This window comes from Suncus etruscus, chromosome X (assembly GCF_024139225.1).
Source record: "Suncus etruscus isolate mSunEtr1 chromosome X, mSunEtr1.pri.cur, whole genome shotgun sequence".
In the NCBI taxonomy this organism is placed as follows: Eukaryota; Metazoa; Chordata; class Mammalia; order Eulipotyphla; family Soricidae; genus Suncus; species Suncus etruscus.
Genome location: NC_064868.1, coordinates 57,340,436 through 57,360,924, shown reverse-complemented (window position 1 = coordinate 57,360,924; position 20,489 = coordinate 57,340,436).

Genomic DNA, 20,489 nt, shown 5'->3' with positions numbered 1-20,489 from the left:
GGTCTCACTCATCTATGGGTTTTAAGAAAAATGAAAGACATTCTTGAATACTAATTTTCAGACACAAAAGAGAAAAGAGCTGGAAGTTCCAGCTCACCTCAGGAAGCTCACCACAAAGAGTGATGAGTTTAGTTAGAGAAATAACTACATTTTGAACTGTCCTAATAATGAGAATGTATGAGGGAAATGGAGAGCCTGTTTAGAGTACAGGCGGGGGTCGGGTGGGGAGGAGGGAGACTTGGGACATTGGTGATGGGAATATTGCACTGGTGATGGGTGGTGTTCTTTACATGACTGAAACCCAAACACAATCATGTATGTAATCAAGGTTTTTAAATAAAAAATAATTTAAAAAAAGAAGGTCATTGGTTCAAATCCCAGCATTCCGTATGGTCGGCTGAGCCTGCCAGGAGCAATTTTCAGCGTGGAGTCAGGAGTAACCCCTGAGCTCTGCCATGTGTGATCCAAAAACGAAAGAAAGAAAGAAAGAAAGAAAGAAAGAAAGAAAGAAAGAAAGAAAGAAAGAAAGAAAGAAAGAAAGAAAGAAAGAAAGAAAGAAAGAAAGAAAGAAAGAAAGAAAGAAAGAAAGAAAGAAAGAAAGAAAGAAAGAGAGAGAGAGAGAGAGAGAGAAAGAAAGAAAGAAAGAAAGAAAGAAAGAAAGAAAGAAAGAAAGAAAGAAAGAAAGAAAGAAAGAAAGAAAGAAAGAAAGGAAGGAAGGAAGGAAGGAAGGAAGGAAGGAAGGAAGGAAGAAAAAGAGAAAGAAGAAAGAAGGAAGGAAGGAAGAAAGAAGAAAGAAAAAGAGAAAGAAGAAAGAAATGAGAAAGAAAGAAAGAAAGAGAGAGAGAAAGAAAGAAAGAAAGAAAGAAAGAAAGAAAGAAAGAAAGAAAGAAAGAAAGAAAGGAAGGAAGGAAGGAAGGAAGGAAGGAAGAAAAAGAGAAAGAAGAAAGAAGGAAGGAAGGAAGAAAGAAGAAAGAAAAAGAGAAATAAGAAAGAAAAAAGAAAGAAAGAAAGGAAGGAAGGAAGGAAGGAAGGAAGAAAAAGAGAAAGAAGAAAGAAGGAAGGAAGGAAGAAAGAAGAAAGAAAAAGAGAAATAAGAAAGAAAGAAAGAAAGAGAGAGAGAGAAAGAAAGAAAGACAGACGAAAGAAAGAAAGAAAGAAAGAAAGAAGGAAGGAAGGAAGGAAGGAAGGAAGGAAGGAAGAAAGGAAGAAAAAGAGAAAGAAGAAAGAAGGAAGGAAGGAAGAAAGAAGAAAGAAAAAGAGAAAGAAGAAAGAAATAAGAAAGAAAGAAAGAAAGAAAGAGAGAGAGAGAAAGAAAGAAAGAAAGAAAGAAAGAAAGAAAGAAAGAAAGAAAGAAACAAAGAAGGAAGGAAGGAAAGAAAGGAAGGAAGGAAGGAAGGAAGAAAAAGAGAAAGAAGAAAGAAGGAAGGAAGGAAGAAAGAAGAAAGAAAAAGAGAAATAAGAAAGAAAGAAAGAAAGAGAGAGAAAGAAAGAAAGAAAGACAGACGAAAGAAAGAAAGAAAGAAAGAAAGAAAGAAAGAAAGAAAGAAAGAAAGAAAGAAAGAAAGAAAGAAGAAAAGGAGAACGAGTACAACAAAAAGAAAATGTGTGAAAACTATTGTATCTCACATTAAGACATTGTCAGATTTATTAAGCTCTTGTGCTAGTTGATCATCATATTACTTTACTTGTTTCAGAATATTAGGGATTTGATGACAATATTTAAAAAAAGGAAAAAGACAATGATGGGCTATGTCAAGTTCTGTTAAAGGAGCAGCTGTTGTGTAAAGAGCAGGAAAGAACAGCCTAGTCCAGAGATGCATTGACTTATCTAGTCCAGAAATTTATTGTTATAATCTTTCCATAGCAAACCTTCTGCCATGCTGATGTTGGAATTTGGGTAGTCTCCTGCAGAAAACAAGTAAAAAAAATAATAGAACTTTAATTATTTATTGGACATGAAAACATTTCCAGTTACTTTAATTTTCCCTCATTCCACTTTTTAGATTGATGCCCAATTTCTAAACTTTAAATACTTCAAAGAATCCTATGATTCATTTACAACTTTTCCCCAGTTCCTACTTAGAAATTCTCTCTCAGATGTGTTGTCATTTACTACTTGATAATGTATAGCTTTCAAGATTTGTTAATAAAGTTACTATTATCTCAATGTTTCTACAAAATGATTTTAAAATATAAATATATAATTACTATTATATTTTCTTTTAGAGTAGTCCTTATGAATTTAGGCCTTTTAAAACTATTCTTTCATCTAGTGTAGTCACAATGTCTACATTCAGATCAGCTCCATAGATTCACCCTGTTTTTGAAAGAGATGTATACTAAGCCATAGAAAATTATGAGTACACCAGTCATGCATTTAAAAGCTGGTAATCTCAGAAGTAGAGGGTGGGCCAAATATCTGCCCTGCCAAAGCCAAGACTGTTGCACCTATCACCCACAATCACTGTTTCACCAATGGCTCTGCTTCACCATTCATGTATGGCTCTCTGCAGAGACACCAATCAGACCCAAAATCCAGGTATGCCAAAATTTGGATTGACATTACCAGGACTTTTTTGGAGTGAGTCTGGGCACCCTTCCCCTACCTTTTCATTTTTCTGGAAGCTCTGGAAGCTAAAAATATGATCTGCAAAAGCTGCATTATTGCAATGGTGCTCATGAAAAATATTTAATACAATTAACTATCCTCTGGATTTTATACAGGTATGTTTTATAGCCCAGCATGTGATCTATCTTGGAGAATAGCCCCTGTATGTTGTAGAAGAATGTGTATTCAGATTTCTGGAGATTAAAACACCTCTATATAACTAGTAAGCCTATATCATCCATTTCTTCCTTCAAAGCAAGTATGGTATATACACCTATTAAGTATTACACTGGTTTACAAATCAATTGGTGATAGAATGATGTTGATGTCTCCCACTACTATTGTTTTGCTATTGATGTATTTCTTCACATCTGTTCGCAGTTGTTGACTTTTGTTTGTTTGTTTGCTTGTTTTTGTTTTTGGGTCACACCCGGCAGTGGTGCTCAGAGGATATTTCTGGCTCTGTGCTCAAAAATCCCTCCTGGCAGGCTCAGGGGACCATATGGGATGCCGGGATTCAAACCACCGTTCGTCCTGGATTGGCTGCTTGCAAGGCAAATATCCTACCACTGTGCTATCGTTCCAGCCCCAGAAGTTGAGTTAAGTATTTTGCTCGCTCCTTATTAGGTGCATATATGTTTCTAATTGTGACTTATTCCTGATATATATATATATATATTCCTTGATAATTAAAAATGACCCTTTTATTACACTATTAAGCTTGAAATACATTTTGTCTGATTTTAGTATGATTCCAAAAGTCCTGCTGCTACTATTGCTGCCAGTCACCAGTCCTATATATCTCATGACCACTCTTTTCATTGGGCACACTAACCTCTTTTCTTTATAGTTGTTTTAAATTTTCAAAGGCCTACATTTGACAATGAAGAAATAAAAGCTCAGAAAATATTTTTCCATAATTCAATAGTAGCAGAATATAATACCATATTTCTGCTGCTGTTGTCTTAGATCTGTTTTGTTTTGTTTTTCATTTTCTTGAAATATATATGATTTTTTAAAAAATGTTATTGTGGTCAAAGTGAATTACAATTATTTCACAGAGATATTTAAGGCATATAGTGACAATGATTGAGGGGCATTCCAACCACTAGTGTTGTCTTCCCTCCACCCTGTTCCTAGCATGCCTCCCATATCTCCCTCCTTTACCCCTATAATGCTAGTGTAGCTATTCCCCACTTGTACAGCTTGTTGTAAATTGGGTATCAATTCTGTTGTCGTTGACTATGGGATTGATGGTCCAGTCTGGCCATTTTTTATTTCCACTAAATGTTCATTCGACTGTCTGGTCTTGGTACCATCCATTTCCCCCCTCAAATTGTGAGGCTGAACGAGATGATTCCAGTAATGCGATTCTGTTGTAGATAAACGCAAAGATAAGGGAGAAGAAAAGAAAAACAAAAGCAAAAGGAGAAAAAGAAAGAGAAAAGAAAAATAAAGGGAACTAGGGGGAGTCTATCTAGGTGTTATAAATTTCCCTTTAGAGGGAGAAAGGGAAAAAAGAAGAAGAAATAGTAACAAAACAAAGCAAAGCAAAAAAATGAAAACAAAACCAAAAAACAAATAGAGCAGTAATAACAAAGTACAAAAAGAACAAAAATAACAACCCCCCCAAAAGAAAAAGAAAACCAAAACAGAACATAACAAAACAAAAAGTTAATAAAATCAAATAGAAAACAAAAACAGTAAAAACAAAACAAAACCATCTACTACTTTAAAAGGTTTGTGTTTCTTTTTCTTCTTCCTTTTTTTTGCAAAGGCACAGTAAATTATGGGAAATTAGAACGGGAATTCCTTTGGCCTAAGAGATACAAGTTTTCTCCACCCTTAAAGCATACTGCCATGGGAACAGCTACAGACTCCATACACGCTCATTTTCACACTCCAAGTTCTCAACTTTCAGGTCAGCTGTGGATGATGACATCACGCCTCTGTAGCTAAAGATCTTGTTGTTTGCGTAGTCATAGGACAAAGGCTAGTAAAGTGGGTTCTTTTGGTTGTTTTTGTTTTTAAGGTTCTAGAACTTCTGTTTCATCCCTGTTGTTGTAATCAGTCTTCTGTAATTAATGGTCTTGGGTTTTTGCTCAGATCCTAGAACAGAGCCTAAGATAGAGACTTTCAGTATGTTTCCAAAAGTTCTATTCAGTTGCAGTTGTCAAAGTCAGACCTCTGGAATTCTAATTCCAGATCTTGGTTTTTGTAGGAATCCTCTGCGGAAGCCTCAGCTAGGATCTTTCTCATTGATCCCTCAATAGGTTCTACCCAGTCCATGTTTGTCAAGGTCAGTCTTCTGTAGTTAGCGACTTTGGTTTTTTCATATAGCAAAGGCTGTCATGTCTCCTGATTTCATCAGACCGTTAGGTGACGAGATAGGGCAACCCTCTCTTAGATCAGGTTGTTGCCGTTTCCTCATGTCAGGGTGTCATATCAAAACTGTTGGTGCCAGAGTGATATTAAGAATTTCCTAGGGAAGAATTTGTTTCCTGGTACTGTTGCTGGAACTTGGGGTAGGTTCCAAGTCTGGGATCTGGGGTTCTGGGTTGGACGGTCGCTGTCTAATCACATGGAGAATAAGTTGGGTCCACCTGGCACATGCTCAAGGTGTAAGGCTTTCCTGTATTATGAAATGTATGGGTTCTTATTCCTAGTAGATAAGAAATTGTTTCTGTGTATAAGATTTCACCTTATTTAGAGTGCCAAATTATATTGCTGGTGGAACTGGGGGTGAGAATGTCAGTCTACACATTCTCTGTGCCCTGGTTTTGACCTGAGCTTTTATCCCAGGCAAGAATTTCTCTTGTAGGTTTTTTTTCGTACCAAACAGAACCAAATATGGTAAATTTGAAGAGAAGAAAAAGCAAAAAAATATTAGATCTGTTTTGTGTGCACATTCTGATATGCTGAAACATTATCTGTATCTATATGTTTGTAGCACACTTGTTTTCCAGATGAGAATAAAAAAACCAGAAAACCAAAGTATGTTGCACATATCATGATGAAATAACAATAAGCATTTCTACTGTGAGAGTTTTTATTAGCCATACAATTCTCATAGGTAATAAAAGTATACTCTATAAAATACAGCTTTTCTAAACCTGTGAGTATTGAACCTTGAGTTGTTCAAAGCAGATTTTCTGTTTAAGTTCCATGCCATATCCATATATATATATTGTTTTTTGAACCGAATATACTTACACTCAGGACTTAAGCCTGATTCTGTGCATAGGGCACTAGGACTATATGGGGGGCTGTGGATCAAAATCAGGTTGGCCATGAGCAAGGAAAGATTCCTACTCCCTGCATTATTTATCTGGCACCTTCTTTCTACACTTTTGAACATATGAAATGTAATGAGGGCTTTGAGATCATTTTAACAAAGCTCATGCTGAAGAGAGAATACATACGATTGCTGTCCTTCAGACAATAAATTGTAAATATTAAAAAATCACATTAATGTCTGGTTACTTTCCTGTAATCAGAAATATGTAAGCATTTGCATATTAGTAGACTCTTAAATTTATCTCTCAAATAAAATTAGGATTCTTTTTATATACACAACACCAATTATTGTAAAGATGATATGTGACCCAAAAGCTCTATTCAGAAAAGACACTTTCTCTCCTTTTTTTCATTGTGATATTACTCACAATAGCCCAAACTGGAAATAATCCAAGTGTCCAAGAACAGATGATTGGATAAAAAATCTATGGTACATATACACAATGGAACATTACTTGACTATAAGAAAAGGAAATTTTTCTGCTACATAAATGATTCTGGAAAGTGGGTTATAAAAAGAGTGACCAAAATAGCACAATATCTTCAGTATGTGGGCTATAAATAAATATATTAGGGAAAATAAATACCCAAAGGCAATAGAATTGATAACTAGTCTTTCGATAATAGGAGGAGCGGATAAGTGAGGCATGCTGAAATAGAATGGGTGGCACTTGTACAATGGTAAAGAAATTTTGATTTCAGGTGGAAGCTGTGATGTTGTGGTGCTAGACTGTTTTATGCTTTAAGCTCTACATAACATGAACAGTGTTGTAATCATGGTGCCAGAATCAAAAATTAAATAATATGATAGATTTCTCAAGTAATATTTATATAATACACTAGTGTAGAAATAAAAAGATAACTAACAAATTATAAATTTGAGACATTTGTGATGGGAATGTTGCACTGGTGAAGGGGAATGTTCTTTACATGACTGAAATCCAACCATAATCATGTTTGTAATTAAGGTGTTTAAATAAAGATATATAAAAATAAAAAACAAATTATAAAATAAGCACAAAACATCATAGGATATAGAGTTTCTTTTAGCTGCAGTAATATGGGGAATTTTATGAAAAATTAAAATAGTCAAATTTTCCTAGGAGTAGTTTGTGGCAGGTGGGGACCATGAGAAGAATAAGCCTAGCAAATGTAAAAGGCATTATAAAGCAAGATTGGGTGTAATTGTTCATGTGTAAAATATGAGTATGAATTTATATGATTATGAGAAAGTGAGAACAAGAATAAGATCACAGCACAAATTCAACAGAACACAAATTGAATGATCACACTTATTAAAATTCATAATTTAAGAGATATTTTATTTTGTCATGGTGTTTGGGTTAATAGGTAAATATTCCATTGAACTGTACCAGTATTGAATTGTAGAACTCAATAATTTTATTGTCATAAGACCTTCAATTTTTCTATTATATCTGAAAGGGAAAGCTGCATGGAAATGGACTGTTCCTGGATAATATACCTAGAGTATTCAAGAATCCAGGTTTAGTATTAAGACTTATATTTCCGCCCCTGAATCTCTTAGGCCAAGGGAATTCCCTTTCTTCCCCAATACTTACTGTGCCTATGCACAAAAAGGGAGAAGGCACAAAACTCTGCCACACCAGCACTCCTATTTATTCCCTCTTTTTTCTTCCACTTTTTTTCTTTTTCACTTTTGTGGTTATTATTTGGTGATATTTCTGTTGTTGCTTGGTGAATTTATTTCCTTTTTTGGTAGTTGCTATCTTTTTGTTTGTTTGGGTTTTTTTGTTTTCTTTTTTCTTTGTCTTCTTCCAGCAGAACCACACAACTTGAATCACCTTGTTTTGCCTCATGAATTGAGGGAGAAAATAAAAATAAATGGTACTAAGACCAAACAGCCGTATGAACATTTAGTGGAATTAAAAAAAATGATCTGCTTAAACATCAAACCTAAAGTCAACAACAGGATAGATTCCCTATCTACAACAAGCTATACACAGAAGAGGACATTTTCACTAGCACTCCGGGGAACAAGCGGGAGATATGGGACACATGCTGGGAAATGTGGTGGAGGAAGGAGAACCCTGGTGGTGGGAATGGCCCTGATTCATTGTCACTATGTACCATAAATACTACTGTGAAAGATTTGTTATTCACTCGGTCACAATAAAAATTATTATCAAAAAGATTTACAATTCCTTAATAATGAGTAAAAATGGAAATTTGATTACCAACATAGGTGACAGGGACCCAGTTGTTTTTGTCAGCAGATTTTGACAAAATGTCACCTTTTTCCCATTCTTTGTAGAAATTAATACTTAGTAATTAGTCTCATTCTACTGCTAATTTTTCATGATATCATGTGCAATACACGTTGGTTTTCTGTTGTTTTTTTATTCTCATCTGGAAAACAAGTGTGCTACAAAATTATTATACTGGTTAAGGCGTACACTACCATATAGATACAGATAAATTTTAGCATATCAAAATATGCACACAAAACAGATATAAGACAACAGCAGCAGAAACATGGTATTATTTTCTGCTATATTGGATTATGGAAAAAGTTTTCTGAGCTTTGATTTCTTCAGTCCAATTATGTAGAAAGGGTGGTGTGTAGTTATACTTTACCTATAAGCATCAACATTATTTTTAATTTGTAATTTCAAGAGTAATTTATCTTGAAGCATCAATATCTTTTCGATTTGTGGAACAATATGAAATAAAGGCAACATTAAATCATGTGCATAAATCTGTAAAAAGCTGTGTTTTAAGTTGCTACTTAAAACATGGAACAAAACTGAAATTTTTTGATAATTTATATTCAGTATATATAAAGTAATTGCAAGGATCAACAAAATGTCCTAAAACCCTTTAAAATAGGAGAAAAATGAACAAACACTCTATGGAAGACAAGTGCATTGTCATTAGGCACATGAAAAAGTATTCAACCTCATTTACCATTAGGGAAATCCAAATCAAGCCAAAAATGATATATCATTTCACACCAGTGAGTATGGCACATATTCAAAACGTCAGGAACATCTTCAAGGATGAACCCATTGACCAAACAAGTGTAATCAAAGATTAAAAAATTGGCCGACATTAGACTAAGAAGCTTCTGCACCTGAAAGGAAATGGTGAATATGAGTATTATGTGTCATTGCATGCCTGAGGTATAGATATTTACATTTTTTTGTGATACATCAATTTAGAAAAAAAAACACCAAGATCTATAGAAAATACAGTCATTAGTGCACTTACCTTGCATGCATGGAACCTGGGCTTAATCCCCAGTACTGCAAATGGCCGTTAAGCACCTTATAAAGTGATCCTTGAGAGCAGAACCAGAAGTAAGACATGAGCACCACCTGGGTGTAGCACCCACCAAACTAAACATAAAAGACCTGTATTTGTCCATCTTTTAGGTATGTGTTTGTAAATACATCTGATGCTGAAAACTGAAGGTCATTAACCTATAAGCTCATAAAACAGGAAACATCTTAGTTATTCAGCAGGCATTATTATCACTCATGAACAGAGATTCAGGCTGGTATGTTAGTACTTGCTAAGGTTTAAGTTAAGGTTCTTGTTTTATTTGAATTCCATCCTGGTTCAAATCTGGTACAACACTGTAACCCTACGTACTACCAAGAATGGCCCCTGATCATAGAGCCAAGAGTAAACCCTGAGCACCTCTGGGTGTGTCTCAGAAACCAAAAAGATAAATAAATATAAAGAAAAAAGTGATTCTTTATATAGCTCTGCTTTTTAAAAAAATTACCTTGTTCCATGTGTTCTCTCTTCACTTTTTACATAATGAATATCTAAATCACCATTTATTTGATATCTAGATAAGTGGAAAGACCAAATCCCAGATGGTGATTGAATCCCAAAATGAAGTTCAAAAATTACCATGGACTCATGATTATTTTTGTTCAGTTTATCAACAGTGATATAACAATGCATTTTACAGATGTGCTATGACAATTAATGTGATGTACCATTTGATTATTGTGATGTATCTCTATTATAAAGGGTAATGGTAAATAACATTAAAGTTCATTAACATGGGGGCCGGAGAGATATTGTGGAGGTATGGCATTTGCCTTGCATGCTGAAGGATGGTGGTTCAAATCCCAGCATCCCATATGGTCCCCCGAACCTGCCAGAAGAGATTTCTGAGCATAGAGCCAGGAGTAACCCCTGAGCGCTGCTGGGTGTGACCCCCCCAAAAAGTTCATTAACATTATTATTACCTTAGTAAATACATACAGTAAAATTATGGATGGGATATTCATATTAATAAATGTGTTTGCTTATTTTTATTAAAGTACCATGACTAATGAAGGCTTATTTTACTACTGTAAAAGAAATAAGTGAAATTATTATCGTAAAAATTAGTGCTCTAGAGGGTATACTTTTTTTTTTCTTTTTTCTTTATGGTGGTGTGTTGGGTCACATCAAGGGTGACTCCTGGCTCTGTGCTCAGACATGGCTCCTGGCAGGCTCGGGGGACCATATGGGATGCCGGGATTCGAACTACCAGGGACTTTTCTTTAAAAAAAATAAAGTAACACTATAAGGAATTGTAACAATATTCCTTCCCCGCTTTGCAATATCTTCCTTTGAACATGTGGTAAAAACTTAGTATATTAAGGTTGGTAAAGGCTTATTAACAGAGAAGACATAGATGTTAGTTGCCTCATTATGGACATTTAGTTTCTATTTAAATAGCCTAATGTTACATTATGTTCATTGGCAACAATTTGTTGTTTAGCGAGATTATCATTGTTGACTATAACCTTTTTATGCCTTTAATATTTATTTTGTAAGACATTATCTCCTTGCAATATCATGCAATTATATATAAGGAATGCCTAATGGAAGTTTTTCTGACTAAATTCAATTTATTATATTGAAAGTAATTTTTATTATTACACATGACATTTTTGGTTTATTACTTATCCATACATAATGATATAAATATATATTTCTTTTTCTCATAAACTAAAATCAATCAAGCACTTAACAGGTATTTTGATATTAAGTAGAGTTATAATATGCCATGTGGGATGCTTGCCTTGCACACTGTCTATATGGGTTTGACCCCATATATGGTTCTCTAAGTGATGCTGAACACAGAGCCAGGATAAGCAAACACAAAGACAACTCAACTTTGAGTTACATTTCTACTGCATTCAAAGTTTGTGCTCTTGGAAAGGAATGTTTTGTATATAATAAATTCAAAGGCACAAAATTGGGAACTGTATTTGTCTAGTGTGGGTTGTAAAATAAGAAACATTTTCACAAAGAAGCTTATATTTAAGGCAATATTTGAAACTGATAATAATAGTTCTTTTTGTACAATAAATACTGGCTGACATAATTAATATTCATAGAGTCTAATTATGTTTCTCCCAACATCAATTTTTGAAGAGTAAATGATAACTCTTACATATTATAGAGGTATATGTAACTTACAGTTTTATAATATAAAAATTAAAAATACCATTCAATTTATTATTTAAAGTGAGGGACAAGCATTAAAAATGAAACTGGATCTCTTTTTCATACCTTAAAAAGTGGGAAGAAAAATTATTGAGACTATACCAGAATACACAAAACACATTGAGAAAAATATAGAAAGAAATTGCCAGACCTCAGAGGCATATTGAATGCTTTAATTCCACTGGCAAAATAAGTAAAAAAAATAAGTGGCATATCATCAAACTAAAAGTTTTTTACATGGCAAAAGAAATCTAGTCTAAAATTAAAAGACATCATGAGGCCAAAGTAATAGCACAGCAGTAAGGAGTTTGCCCTGCACGAGGCTGATCCAGGACAAACTGCAGTTTGATTCCCCCCGCATCCCATAGGATTCCCCAAACCAGGAGCAATTTCTGAGCACATAGCCAGGAGTAATCCCTGAGCTTCACCAGGTGTGACCCAATAACCAAAATAAAAATCTCCAGATTTATATTTATAAGATATATAAATTGTTCAAAAAATCTCACTGTGCTGTCACAATCTTCATATAAAAAGTAGCTCCACATTTATAAAAATATTATGAGGATATATTTTGTTATACAACAAATATATAACAAATATTTTGTTTTACAACAATTATACAACAAAATAAGCTATAGAAAAAGTGGTACATGAATAATTCTACTTAAATCATTTGAAATAAATTTTAATTGAAATAATATGGCATTTCAGGTACATAAATATTTATATGCTTTATAGATACAATTTATCCCAGTACAACCACCAAGAAAGTGCATATATAACCAATTATAGTCATTTGAATACCCTATATTTTTTAACTGTAGTCTTCCCCTTCCTGGCAAAAATTTAGTAATAATGTCAAACTGTTTTTCTTAGACATTATGTCCTTGCTTTATTTCTTACTCTGTCACCTATGAGAGAGATAAGATAATTTGTCTTTCTCTGTCTTAACTTAGCCAAATATAACTGCCTATAACTATAAAAGAAAATACTTAATTATTTTTTACAGTAGAGTAGTTATTTGTGTGCATGTGTGTATGTCTGTGTGCATGCATGATAAAATGCATATCATATTTTTAATTCTTTTAGGGTACTTGTTTCCAAAATGTGCCTGTATTAAAGAGTACCACAATGAATACTGCTAAATTTGGAAAATATGAATTTCCTATTTTATTATTATTTTAGCTTCTTATTAAATGTTTTATAAAGATAACTTTCCAGAATCAGAACTTTGAACTTTATTGCAAGATTTTCAGGTTTTCATTAAGTCAATAACCCATAAACTTAAATAGTCATAAAATATATCTATATATTTGTGTCTGGGTATTTCCTTTGTTGATTATGTATTGTATTTACATATATGTAAATGTGTATATATTTGTAAATTGTGGGATTGAGCCCAAGACACAAAAATGTCATTCACACTATTAATAAGCTACCTACCAGAATCTTTATTTTAATTTTCCATCTTGTATTTTTAAAGACTTTTAAAAATATTTTGGTGTCTTGTATGTTTTGTCTGACATGCTAGCAATGTTTGCTATTAGATAACACCAGTGCATTTTTATATGATTGCATTAAAAATGAATAACACTTTTGTAAGATAGGCATTTCAACTGTGTAAATTCTTTCATCAGATATATGCAAAAAAAACTTTCCATACTCTCCATTTTCCATTTTCCACTACTCTCTTCTGGTAATTCCTAAAAATTTAACTCATTGTGAATAAATTTTAATGTTTCACTCTTTTTTTAATTTATTTTATTTCTGGACCCCCACCATCAAGACACCATCTCAGGCAGAAGGGGGAGTTACTTTGACGGCTCCACTCCATGGTGCACATTTCTCCTAGTTAATGAAATACAGCAAGGGACAAAGAAAACGTCACACCATAACCATGACAATGGGAAAACAATACAGGCCTCCACCATACTGAGAGGACGATGATGGTAGTTCTGATGACACAAAAATACAAACCACATATTTAGCCTATAAGATAAGGACATCAGGAAAGAAATATTGAGAATTATCATAGACATCAAACAAAGTATGTAAAGAACTGAACAAAACACAAATAAGAATCAAGTGAAATGAAAGTAGAAGTGTTCTTATTTCTTCAAACTGAAATAAAAGAAATGAAAACCTTGGTAAGTAGAAAGCTTCTCAATCAGAGTAACAGTGTGAGGACAGAATCAGTTAACTGAAATATGAGATGCATAACAACTCCATTCAACAGAAGAGCTATGAAAACTACTTTAAAACAATAAGACAATGCAAAAATCATCAAAAATGTGAACAGACAAAAACAGAAGTCTTTAATAAACTCAACAGAAACAACATAACAATAATTGGGGTCCCAGAAACTAGGAAAAAAATTCCAAGAAAAATCAACAGTAAAGGACATGATTGCAGAGAACTCTCAGAGATAGAGTGCAAGCAACCAAATCCTGCATTCCCAAAGGGTACCAGCTAAAAGAGACCTTGAATAAGGCACCCCAAAACACATATAATCACAATAATGAATCCCACAGATAGGAACAGAATAGTGGAAGCAGTACTATCAAAAAAGATAAATTAAATTTGAAGGGCATCCTTAAGATTTACAGGAGACATGTCACAAGAAACTCTAGGCCAGAAGGAAGTGATGGGATATAATGACAAAATTCAATGAAATGAATTCTTCACACAGAATACTGCATGCAGCCAGACTCACTTTCATGTTTGAAGGAAGTATACATAGCTTCATGGATAAACAATAGTTTAGAAAATTTACAGACTCAAGACCAGTCTTTAAAAAGACCTGAAAGTTCTATTTTAAGACATGTCAGACCCAAAGACATAGAAAATTCCTACACAAATATGACAATAAATTCCATAACAATTATATTTCTCAATGTCAATAAACTAAATACACCAGTGAAGAGAAACTGTCAAAACGAATCAAAATACTTAATCCAAGATTCTGCTGCCTACAAAATACATATCTGAATAGACAGAAAAAAACCAACCTTGCAGGATAAAAATTCAAGGAAAAAACTCACTTAAAAAGAGCCCGCATGGCCATATTAATATTACATGACACAACTTTAGACTTAGCAAAGTGGTAATGGACAAAGATGAACGTTTCTTTTTTCTTTCTTTTTTTTTATTTAAACACCTTGATTACATACATCATTCTGGTTGGGTTTCAGTCATGTAAAGAACACCCCCCATCATAAGTGCAACATTCCAATCACCAAAGTCCCAAATCTCCCTCCTCCCCACCCGACCCCCGCCTGTAATATAAACAGGCTCTCCATTTCCCTCATACATTCTCATTATTAGGACAGTTCAAAATGTAGTTATTTCTCTAAACTCATCACTATTTGTGGTAAGCTTCCTGAGGTGAACTGGAACTTCCAGCGCTTTTCTCTTTTGTGTCTGAAAATTATTATTGCAAGAATGTCTTTCATTTTTCTTAAAACCCATAGATGAGTGAGACCATTCTGCGTTTTTCTCTCTCTCTGACTTATTTCGCTCAGCATAATAGATTCCGTGTACATCCATGTATAGGAAAATTTCATGACTTCATCTCTCCTGACAGCTGCATAATATTCCATTGTGTATATGTACCACAGTTTCTTTAGCCATTCGTCTGTTGAAGGGCATCTGGGTTGTTTCCATAGTCTTGCTATGGTAAATAGTGCTGCAATGAATATAGGTGTAATGAAGGGGTTTTTGTATTGTATTTTTATGTTCCTAGGGTATATTCCTAGGACTGGTATAGCTGGATCGTATGGGAACACGATTTCCAGTTTTTGGAGGATTCTCCATATTGCTTTCCATAAAGGTTGAACTAGACGGCATTCCCACCAGCAGGGGATAAGAGTTCCTTTCTCTCCACATCCCTGCCAACACTGTTTATTCACATTCATTGTGATGTGTGCCATTCTCTGGGGTGTGAGGTGGTATCTCATGTTGTTTTGATTTGCATCTCCCTGATGATTAGTGATGTGGAGCATTTTTTCATGTGTCTTTTGGCCATTTGTATTTCTTCTTTGTCAAAGTGTCTGTTCATTTCTTCTCCCCATTTTTTGATGGGGTTAGATGCTTTTTTCTTGTAAAGTTCTGTCAGTGCCTTGTATATTTTGGAGATTAGCCCCTTATCTGATGGGTATTGGGTGAATAGTTTCTCCCACTTAGTGGGTCGCTCTTGTATCCTGGGCACTATTTCCTTTGAGGTGCAGAAGCTTCTCAACTTAATATATTCCCATCTGTTAATCTCTGTTTTCACTTGCTTGGAGAGTGCAGTTTCCTCCTTGAAGATGCCTGTAGTCTCAATGTCCTGGAGTGTTTTGCATATGTGTTGTTCAATATATCTTATGGTTTTGGGTCTGATATCGAGGTCTTTGATCCATTTGGATTTTACCTTCGTACATGATGTTAGCTGGGGGTCTAAATTCAATTTTTTGCAAGTGGCTATCCAGTTGTGCCAACACCACTTGTTGAAGAGGCTTTCCCTGCTCCATTTAGGATTTCCTGCTCCTTTATCGAAAATTAGGTGATTGTATGTCTGGGGAACATTTTCAGAATATTCAAGCTTATTCCACTGATCTGAGGGCCTGTCCTTATTCCAATACCATGCTGTTTTGATAACTATTGCTTTGTAGTAAAGTTTAAAGTTGGGGAAATTAATTGCTCCCATATTCTTTTGCCCAATGATTGCTTTAGCTATTCGAGGGTGTTTATTTTTCCAAACGAATTTCAAAAGTGCCTGATCCACTTTTTTGAAGAATGTCATGAGTATCTTTAGAGGGATAGCATTAAATCTGTATAATGCCTTGGGGAGTATTTCCATTTTGATGATGTTAATCCTGCCAATCCATGAGCAGGGTATGCGTTTCCATTTCCGCGTTTCCTCTCTTATTTCTTGGAGCAGAGTTTTATAGTTTTCTTTGTATAGGTCCTTCACATTTTTAGTCAAGTTGATTCCAAGATATTTGAGTTTGTGTGGCACTATTGTGAATGGGGTTGTTTTCTTAATGTCCATTTCTTCCTTATTACTATTGGTGTATAGAAAGGCCATTGATTTTTGTGTGTTAATTTTGTAGCCTGCCACCTTGCTATATGACTCTATTGTTTCTAGAAGCTTTTTGGTAGAGTCTTTAGGGTTTTCTAAGTAGAGTATCATGTCATCTGCAAACAGTGAGAGCTTGACTTCTTCCTTTCCTATCTGGATTCCCTTGATATCTTTTTCTTGCCTAATCACTATAGCAAGTACTTCCAGTGCTATGTTGAATAGGAGTGGTGAGAGAGGACAGCCTTGTGTTGTGCCAGAATTTAGAGGGAAGGCTATTAGTTTTTCTCCATTGAGGATAATGTTTGCCACTGGCTTATGGTAGATGGCCTTAAATATATTGAGAAAGGTTCCTTCCATTCCCATCTTGCTGAGAGTTTTGATCAAGAATGGGTGTTGGACCTTATCAAATGCTTTCTCTGCATCTATTGATATGATTATGTGTTTTTTATTTTTCTTGTTGTTTATGTTGTGTATTACATTGATAGATTTACGGATGTTAAATCATCCTTGCATTCCTGGGATGAAACCTACTTGATCATAGTGGATGATCTTCTTTATGAGGCATTGAATCCTATTTGCCAGAATTTTGTTGAGGATCTTTGCATCTGCATTTATCAATGATATTGGTCTGTAATTTTCTTTTTTCGTAGCATCTCTGTCTGGTTTAGGTATCAAGGTGTTGTTGGCTTCAAAAGAGCTATTTGGAAGTGTTTCTGTTTGTTCAATTTCATGAACGAGTCTTGCCAAGATTGGTAGTAGTTCCTCTTGGAAAGTTTGAAAGAATTCATTAGTGAATCCATCTGGGCCTGGGCTTTTGTTTTTGGGCAGACCTTTGATTAACATTTTAATTTAATCAATGGAGATGGGTGTGTTTAGATATGCTACAGCCTCTTCCTTCAACCGTGGAAGATTATAAGAGTCCAAGAATTTATCCATTTCTTCCAGGTTCTCATTTTTAATGGAGAAGAGTTTCTCAAAGTAGTTTCTGATTACCCTTTGAATCTCTGTCATATCAGTAGTGATCTCTCCTTTTTCATTCCTAATATGAGTTATCAAGTTTCTCTCTCTCTTTCTTTGTTAGGTTTGCCAGTGGTCTATCAATCTTGTTTATTTTTTCAAAGAACCAACTTCTGTTTCATTTATCTTTCGGATTGTTTTTTTGGGTTTTACTTCATTGATTTCTGTTCTCAGCTTTGTTATTTCCTTCTGTCTCCCTATTTTTGGGTCCTTTTGTTGAGCACTTTCTAGCTCTTTTAGGTGTGTCAGTAAGCTACTCAGGTAAGCTCCTTCTTCCTTACTGATGTGTGCTTGCAAAGCTATAAATTTTCCTCTCAGTACTGCTTTTGCTGTGTCCCATAAGTTCTGATAGTTTGTGTCTTTATTGTCATTTGTTTCCAGGAACCTTTTGATTTCCTCCTTGATTTCATCTAGGACCCACTGGTTATTCAGTATGAGGCTGTTTAACTTCCAGGTGTTAAAGTTTTTCTTCTGAGTCCCTTTGGAATTCACAAATAATTTCAGAGCCTTGTGGTCAGAGAAGGTAGTCTGCAAAATTTCTATTCTCTTGATATTATGAAGGTATGTTTTATGTGCCAGCATGTAGTCTATCCTGGAGAATGTCCCATGTACATAGGAGAAGAATGTGTACCCAGGTTTCTGGGGATGGAGTGTCCTATATATATCCACTAGGCCTCTTTCTTCCATTTCTCTCCTCAGGTCTAGTATATTCTTGTTGGATTTCAGTCTGGGTGACCTATCTAGTGTTGACAAAGCCTTGTTGAGGTCCCCCACGATTATTGTGTTGTTATTGATATTATTTTTCTGATTTGTCAACAGTTGTATTAAATTTTTTGCTGGCCCCTCATTCGGTGCATATATGTTTAGGAGAGTTATTTCTTCCTGCTCTACATACACCTTGATTAATATAAAATGTCCATCTTTGTCCCTTACCACCTTCTTGAGTATAAAGTTTGCATTATCTGATATTAGTATGGCCACTCCAGCTTTTTTATGGGTGTTGTTTGCTTGGATAATTTTTCTCCAGCCTTTTATTTTGAGTCTATGTTTGCTCTGACTATTCAGGTGCGTTTCTTGTAGGCAGCAGAAGGTTGGATTGAGTTTTTTAATCCATTTAGCCACTCTGTGTCTCTTGACTGGTGCATTTAGTCCATTGATTTTGAGAGAAAGAATTGTCCTGGGATTTAATGCCATCTTTATATTGAAATTTTGTGTGTCTTTTGGTTAGTCTTGTCTTAAATTAGGTCTTTCAGTTTTTCTCTTAAGACTGGTTTTGAGTCTGTAAAGTTTCTGAGCTGTTTTTTGTCTGTGAAACATTGTATTCTTCCGTCAAACCGGAAAGTGAGTTTTGCTGAGTACAGTATTCTAGTTGAAGCATTCATTTCATTCAGTCTTGTCACAATGTCCCACCACTGCTTTCTGGCGTTGAGTGTTTCTGGTGACAGGTCTGCTGTAAATCTCAAGGATGCTTGATTGAATGTAATTTCCCCTTTTGATCTTGCTGTTTTCAGAATTCTGTCTCTATCTGTAGGATTTGTCATTGTGACTAGGATGTGTCTTGGGATGGTTTTTCTGGGGTCTCTTTTGGTTGGTACTCTTCGAGCATGCAGGATTTGATCACATATATTCTTTAGGTCTGGAAGTTTCTCTTTAATGATGTTCTTGACCGTTGATTCTTCCTGGAAATTTTCTTCCTGGGTCTCTGGGACTCCAATGATAGTTAAGTTGTTTCTATTGATCTTATCATAGACTTCTATCTTCATCTGTTCCCATTCTTTGACTAATTTTTCCATTGTCTGTTCATTTGCTTTAAGTTTTTTTCCAATCTCTCCTGCTGTATGGAATTATTACGTATCTCATCTTCCACAGCACCAAGTCTATTCTCAGCTTCTGATACCCTGTCCCAGAGCTTATCATTTTGTCATTCACTTTGTTTACTGAGTTTTTCAGGCCTGTTATTTGACATGCTATTTCAGTTTGGAGTTTTGTGATATCTGTCTTCATATTTTCTTGGTTCTTATTAGTGTTCTGTTCAACTTGATCCATGGTTTCTTTGAGTTCTTTGAGCATCTTCCATATTGCTTGTCTAAAGTCCTTATCTGAGAGGTTGATTAGTTGGTTGGTCCTTATCTGGTCTTCAGAATTGTCATCTTCATTCTCTATGTCTGATGCTGGCCTGCGTTGTTTCCCCATTGTCACACTTGTATTGTGGGTTTTTCTACGTGTTGTGGTGGAATTCATTGGCTATATGATGCAGGCACCACTCTCCTCTGGCTCCGCCCTTTCTGGATGGGCCTACTTGCCTCTAAGGGAGGGGAGTCCTCTGTGGATGAAGCCTCACACAGGATCAAATATTAGGCCCAAGCACGCAGCAGAGAAGACAGCCCGGAGAGAAATGCTTGCTTCTGTGATCCAGCAGGGTTCTTATTGTGATTTTTTTTCTTCTTGTTGCAATGATGTTCTTTTTCGCTGGCTCGCTGGGTAACTTCAGAATGCAGTTTATTGGGGGTTAACTTCCCAGGGCTCTGAGGAGAGCCGCTCGCTGGGTAGCTTCCAAATGCAGTTTTTGGGGGCTCACTTCTCAGGGCTCTGAGGAGAGTTTCAGGAGTCAGAAAAGACAGAGAAGGACAGACAGGGCTCTCTTCAGGTCCTCAGTTTCCTCAGAAGAAGCACAGCCAGCCTTGGACTCTGCAAGTGAGTCAATCAGCACTTCACCTGGCAGTCCCCAAGGTCAGCTACCTCTTACTCACTCACCTGCTCGCTGGGTAGCTTCCGAATGCAATTTTTGGGGGCTCGCTTCCCAGGGCTCTGAGGAGAGTTTCAGGAGTCAGAAAAGACAGAGAAGGACAGGCAGGGCTCCCTTCAGGTCCTCAGTTTCCTCAGAAGAAGCAGAGCCAGGCTGGGACTCTGCAAGTGAGTCAATCATCACTTCACCTGGCAGTCCCCGAGGTCAGCCACCTCTTACTCACTCACCCGCTCGCTGGGTAGCTTCCGAATGCAGTTTTTGGGGGT